Source organism: Myotis myotis, unplaced genomic scaffold (genome assembly GCF_014108235.1).
Source record: "Myotis myotis isolate mMyoMyo1 unplaced genomic scaffold, mMyoMyo1.p scaffold_m19_p_2, whole genome shotgun sequence".
NCBI classification, from domain to species: Eukaryota; Metazoa; Chordata; class Mammalia; order Chiroptera; family Vespertilionidae; genus Myotis; species Myotis myotis.
In genome coordinates, this window is record NW_023416324.1 from 197481871 (window position 1) to 197488741 (window position 6871).

Consider the following 6871-nt stretch of genomic DNA (forward strand, 5'->3'; position numbering starts at 1 on the left):
TATAGGCTGTCTACCTCTTCTGTAACCTCAGCTGGTAGGCGGGACGGGGGAGTTCTGTGGGATCTCTTTTAAAAGAGTATTAATCCCATTTATGAAGTCTCCCTTCATGACCTACTTACCTTACAAAGGCCCATCTACTATCACTTTCAAGTGTTAGGATTTCAACATATGAATTGGGGGGGACACAAACATTCAGACCATAGCACAGCAGTAAATTAGAAAGGGTTTGAGAGGCACACAGAGAAAGGGATGAGAAACTAAGAAGAAAAAACAAATTAAGTTTACAATTTATAGTGTTTAAATTATAATACATATATATGTAATATATATATATATATATATATATATATATATATAAAAGCATAATATGCTAATTAGAACAGACAGCTGAACAGCAGAACAACTGTCCAGACGACTTTCCAGATGAAGCCTGCAAGGGCTGAGGGCCAAGGCAGCTGCTGCAGTAATGAGGGCTGAGCCCCTTGCACGAATTTCATGCACCAGGGTGGGGGGGTCCCTCAGCCTGGCCTGCTTCCCACGGGCCTAAGCCAGCAGGTGACATCCCTCTCACAGTCCAGGACCCCTCACTCCTTACCGCCCGCCTGCTCACTGCTTCTTACCACTTAGCTCACTGCTCCTTAGTGCTGCTGCAGAGGCAGGAGAGGCTCCTGCCACTGCCGCTACACTTACCAGCTGTGAGTCCAGCTTCTGGCTGAGCAGTGCTCCCCCTGTGGGAGCACACTGACCACCAGGGGGCAGCTCCTGCATTGAGCGTCTGCCCCCTGGTGGTCAGTGCGCATCATAGCGACTGGTCATTCTGGTCATTCAGCCATAAGGGTTGCTTAAGCTTTTATTATATATAAATATATCAAATAAAACAATATACATATTGTTTTATCTTCCACAGCCTCTCCTTCAAATGGTTACCATGTAAACTGTGAAGACTGAAGTCCTTGAGATCCACAATGTTTATTGGCTATGACTGTACATTTTAGTCATGTACTAAATTAAAAATAATGTTAAACTCATTCAAATAGCAGCTGCCAACTGTCCTTGGAGTTGCTGTCCTTGAAGTCCCTAGTTAGAGAAGTCTGCAAATTCAAGCCCTGAAAAATGAATAGAAGTAGACAACATTTCAGTCTTTATAGCACAATAGTTACAACACTTTTCTATATTTGAATAGAAGAATCACAGTAAGCTAAAGATAGAATGAGTTTTGCACAGCATTATGAAAGTATATATCTGTGTGTGAACAAATATATGAGAATAGAAAAAATATCATTCCAGAAGTTCGGAATCAAGAGGAAGAGTTACAGTGGGATATTGCTGAGAGATTAAAATAAATTCTATTATTTAATGTCTTGCCAAAAGAGGCCTGGGCCCTATTTTACTCATTAACTGAGATTTAAAATGAGAATTGCATTTAATGCACTACTACACCAATTTACCAAGGAATAAATTCCTGAGTTGTGTTCTACTTATTTTCCTCCTTTATTTTGCACAGTCATCCCCTGTTCAAGTTCTACTGCTTCTCCAGACAAGGTATTTTCCAAAACCAACAACCCTTTCTGCACAACTCACAGTCCTGTGCCTGAATTGAAACTTTAATCACAGACTCAAGGATTCTTAGAATCTCAAGGACATGAAATGGCATTGAAATCAACCTAGGCTAGAGTATGCATGATTGACAGCCACCCATCTCAGCAGAAACAATAGCAACAAAAGGAACAAGGAAGCAAAACCTAGTTCCTATGTAGCCTATGTTGCCTGCTAACTGGATGGCTATGAAATAATCACAGTTTATTTGTCAAATGAAAATAAAAACATTGCTCATTTATTTATATCCTTATGTGAAAAGTCTTTATAACCTCTAAAAATTCTGCAAAACGTGCTATAATTTAATTCATTCTTTATTATTTCACGTTTGTTGTAAGTCTCCCTCCTTCCCTTAGAGAGGACCAAAAGTGTTTCTCTAAAGCTCTGTCTTAAACAACACAGAATATCTACTGATATTTTTGCCCCTGAATATCATGAGGAATAGATGGATGGCCATTTCAGTATGATCAGGCATAGTTACAACATCAGTAAGGAACAAAGTCTGCTGAATAATAGCAAGCTATTAACTTATTTCAAAATCTTGACAGGGCATTACAAATTGTGCCAGTAACTATCTCTTAGAGGAACTCAGAATGATTTTTTCCAGTCAAGGCCTCTTAAGATTAAATACACATATTTGAGTTATCCTATATAATAAAAGGCTAATATGCAAATCGAATGAATGGCAAATGACTGGTTGCTATGACATGCACTGACCACCAGGGGGCAGACGCTCAATGCAGAGCTGCCCCCTGGTGGTCAGTGTGCTCCCTCAGGGGGAGCACTGCTCAGCCAGAAGCCGGGCTCACAGCTGGCAAGTGCAGCGGCAGTGGCAGGAGTCTCTCCTGCCTCCGCAATAGCACTAAGGATATCCGACTGATGGCTTAAGGCCTGCTTTCCATGGGAGCAGGCCTAAGCTGGCAGTTGGACATCCCCCGAGGGCTCCCAGACTGTGAGAGGGCGCAGGCCTGGTTGAGGGGACCCCCCACCCCCAGTGCATGGATTTCGTGCACCGGGCCTCTAGTGGTATAATAAAGCTGCTGCTTTAAAAAGGTTCATGCAGCTAAATCTTGGACTGCTTCTACTGAGGATGCTCAAGTTCCACAATATTCCATTTTTCATAACATTAGGACCCACATGTGGTAGACACTCTTTCTAATCTCATATCCTTTATTTGGTGCAATAGCCAATTTGGTAGCCCTGCTCTGGTGGCTTTATGGTGATTTTCTTTTCTTTTTTCTAATATATTTTTATTGATTTCAGAGATGATGGGAGAGGGAGAGAGAGACAGAAACATCAATGATGAGAGAATCATCAATTGGCTGCCTCTTGCATGCCCCCCCCCATTGGGGATCAAGCTCACAACAAAGCCATGTGCCTGACTAAGAATCACACCAGAGACCTCTGTTCATAGATCCATGCTCAACCACTGAGCAACACCAGTCAGGCTTGGTGATGATTTTCTTATCCCAAACTTCAAATCCTAACAACTCCTATTAGTTGCATGTATACACACCTTCCTCCATAGAGTCTTCCCCATTCTCTATTTCTATGTTAACCTCTCCCTGCATCCCCACACCAAGATTATACCACAGACATTCTGTCTTAACTGTGATAAACCATTTTCTTGCCTATCTTTCCTAATAAGTTATTAGCTCCTTACAAGTTTTAACAAAGTAAAGAGCAAAGGAATAATTTAATAAATGGCAACAGAAAGAATACTTATGTTTTTCCCTCTGTTGTGTTATATATTTAATATTTTCTGTGGACCCAAATAGGATATTTCTGATCCTGACTGATCTATCAAAAAATCTAAATTTATCTATTGTCATTTTAATATAATATTTCAGAACAAATTCAATCTCTGTAAAAGCCTAAGGTTATAAATGTGTTATGTGGGAAAGCATTCAAGACATTCAAATGCCACAGTGGAAAAGTGGCATTTGTTGATGGAAATGGCTGATTCTGAAGAGACACATCTTAGTGCCATATTTATCAGTCAGAGTTTACAAAACCTATAGAGCACATATAATAAATATGCCTAGGTGTTCTAAATTAAAGAATTATAGAATTAAAAATCATGCTTATAAGCAAATAAATACAGAGATATTATATGTTTATATATAATGCTAACCTTCTCTCCTTTCATACAACACATATATAATGTTTATCTATAATAATAAAAGTATAATGTGCTAATTAGATCAGACATCCTTCTGGACTACCTTCAGGATGAAGCCGGGGCTGTGAGGGCTGAGCCCCGTGCATGAATTTTGTGCATCGAGCCTCTAGTAATAAAATAAGCATCCTATCTAATAATAGACAAACATGGTAATTAACCATACCTCCGCTACGCTTCCCATTGGCTAATCAGGGTGATATGCAAATTAACTGCCAACCAAGATGGCAGCCGGCAGCCACGCAGCTGAAGCGAACATGAGGCTTGGTTGCCCTGGTGACGGAGGAAGCCAAGGTTCCCACCTCCGTGGCCCGGCTCTGAGCTCCAGATGCAGCAATGTTGCAATTATAGAAGCTAAACAAAGCCCAGATACCTGCTTTCAGCCAGCTGGGCTCAGAGCTGGAGCCGCAACAAAGTTTCAATTACAAAAGGTAAATGAATCCCAGAATAAAAAAATAAAAAAAGGGCGGAGACTGGAAGCTTCAGTTGCAGGCTTGGCCAGCCTGAAAACGGCCCTCAGCGGCTCACCCAGGCTGGCCAGGCACCCCAGTGGGGAAACCCACCCGGAAGGGAGTGCGGGCAGCCTGAAAACAGCCCTCAGCCCCTCATCCAGGTTGGCCAGGCACCCTAGTAGGGACCCCCACCCTGAAGGGGGTGCGGGCAGCCTGAAAACAGCCATCAGCCCCTCATCCAGGCTGGCCAGGCACCCCAGTGGGGACCCCCACCCTGAAGGGGGTGTGGGAAGCCTGAAAACAGCCATTAGCCCCTCATCCAGGCTGGCCAGGCACCCCAGTGGGGACCCCCCCTCGAAGGGGGTTCGGGCAGCCTGAAAACAGCCCTCAGCCCCTCATCCAGGTTTGCCAGGCACCCCATTGGGGACCCCCACCCTGAAGGGGGTGCAGGAAGCCTGAAAACAGCCATCATCCCCTCACCCAGGCTGGCCAGGCACCCAAGCGGGACCCCCACCCTCATCTGGGACACCATTCAGGGCAAACCAGCTGGCTTCCACCTGTGTACCAGGCCTCTATCCTATATAGTAAAAGGGTAATATGCAAACTGACCCTAACAGCAGAAAGACTGGGAATGACTGGTCACTATGACACACACTGACCACCAGGGGGCAGATGCTCAATTCAGGAGCTGCCCTCTGGTGGTCTGTGAGCTCCCACATGGAGGAGCTCTGCTCAGCCACAAGTCAGGCTGATGGTTGCCAGTACAGCGGTGGTGGTGGGAGCCTCTCCTGCCTCTTCAGCAGCGCTAAGGATGTCTGACTGCAGCTTAGGTCTGCTCCCCGCTGGCAAGTGGACATCCTCTGAGGGCTGCCGGGCTGCCAGAGGAATGTCTGATTGCCAGCTTAGGCCCAATCCCCTGAGGAGCAGGCCTACGCCAGCAGATGGTCATCCCCTGAGGGGTCCCAGACTGTGAGAGGGCACAGGCCGGGCTGAGGGACAACCCCCCCCCCCCCCCAGTGCACAAATTTTTGTGCACCAGGCCTCTAGTGGATAATGGACAGGAAATTTCACATTTAAAAAATACAGAACATAAAAATATTATAATTATGGCTGTCCCTTCAGATTAAGCTTGCAGCTCCCAGGGACCTTTGTTCATTTTCCTTCATTTTTTAGAATGTTAGTAAAAACAAACAAAAATAAATATATTCTTCTATAAGGGGAAATGAAAATAGTTGTAGCAAATGAATGACAAGTAATAGTACATGTACATAAGTCGATATAGTATATGATTCCACAAAAGATTACCTCACTCCCATTTTCATCAGTTTGCTGTTCTTCCAGAATTTAAACTGGGATTGATTTGTTTCAACAATTTTTCAACCCATGTGATGCAAGAATTCTTAAAACATGCCATACCTGACTATTTAGTTAGGGGCACTGACCTCTTTTCCCTTAAACTGTCAAATAAAAAAATGACAGCAGGCAACACAATAGCTGTCCAGTGTGAATAAATCAAAATTATACCATTTTTTTAATCAGGTCAGCAAAAAAATATGTTTTTTGGCGTGCCTCAGAACTTTAGTACTCAGTCTGTGTGTGCCACGAGATAAAAAAAAAAAAATGGTTGAAAATGGCTGATTTTTTCCATTGGCATGTTCTCCCTCACTATGATGCAGGCACCGACCAGACAGTGAAGGTACAAAGATAAATGTGAAGAGGCTGCATGCCTGAAGGAGCTTTCTGATGAGGTGGTGATGGACATACATCCAAGTGGCGCAGGAATAATGATACAGTGAGGCCCAAGAAAGAGGGGAGTCAGAGCAGCTAGCCTAAAACAAATATCTGTGCATTATACTTTGGAATATTAAAACTGAGCAAATTTGAGAAAACATGAATTGTAAAGTAAGCGCCAGAGAAATCTTTTCTGAGTTCCCCACACTTCCTGGGTATAAATATTCAGTAGCTGATCTGTTGCAGATAGGATTCTGTAAATAAATTCAGACAGGGCCCTCATTTGCTCTGTGTTCTGGCAGGAGTAACAAGGCTCCTGTGACCACTGAGAGCCCCTGGTTCCCTTACAGTAAGTAGCAAGACTGGTTTCTTAGAAAAGCCACAGACCACCGAGAGAAGAAATTCTGAATACATTAATACTTCTTTCAAAGCCATGGCAACCATGAAACAATTGTAGGAATATAAGGATTTGAATTGACATAATTTTTAAAGTTTTCTAGTGTTCTGGATTTGCACATAAAGAACTCTTGTAAAATAATGATGTTGAAAGAGAAAGACAACATTATAATTAATATTATGCTTAAGATATTATGAATCTGAAGTTTCCAATGGCCCCTTTATCAAGGATTCACTGAAGAATTTCAAGTTGAACAGTATTCTGTTTACATTCTTTGTCATTTTGAAAGTATTTATAACTTTCAAGTCAAAATGTATTGTTTTGCATTTCCCATATAGTTGCTAACAAGATCAGCTCTAGAAATGGATGAGTGGACATTCTACTTATCTAGCATGCCAAACACTGATAAATTTATGTTTTAATATCATCATGTTCATAGAAACTTTCAAAATCTTAATGAAGAATCACTATCAAATCTTGCATTTGCTGATTTCTTGGGAAGCATCAGCCATTAGG

General features: G+C 42.6%; 1 pseudogene; it reads right to left on the reverse strand.

Annotated features, from left to right (window-relative positions):
• Window positions 1–3720: 3720 nt before the first annotated feature.
• Window positions 3721–3752, reverse strand: LOC118678058 (annotated as a pseudogene).
• Between the last annotated feature and the right edge of the window lie 3119 nt (window positions 3753–6871).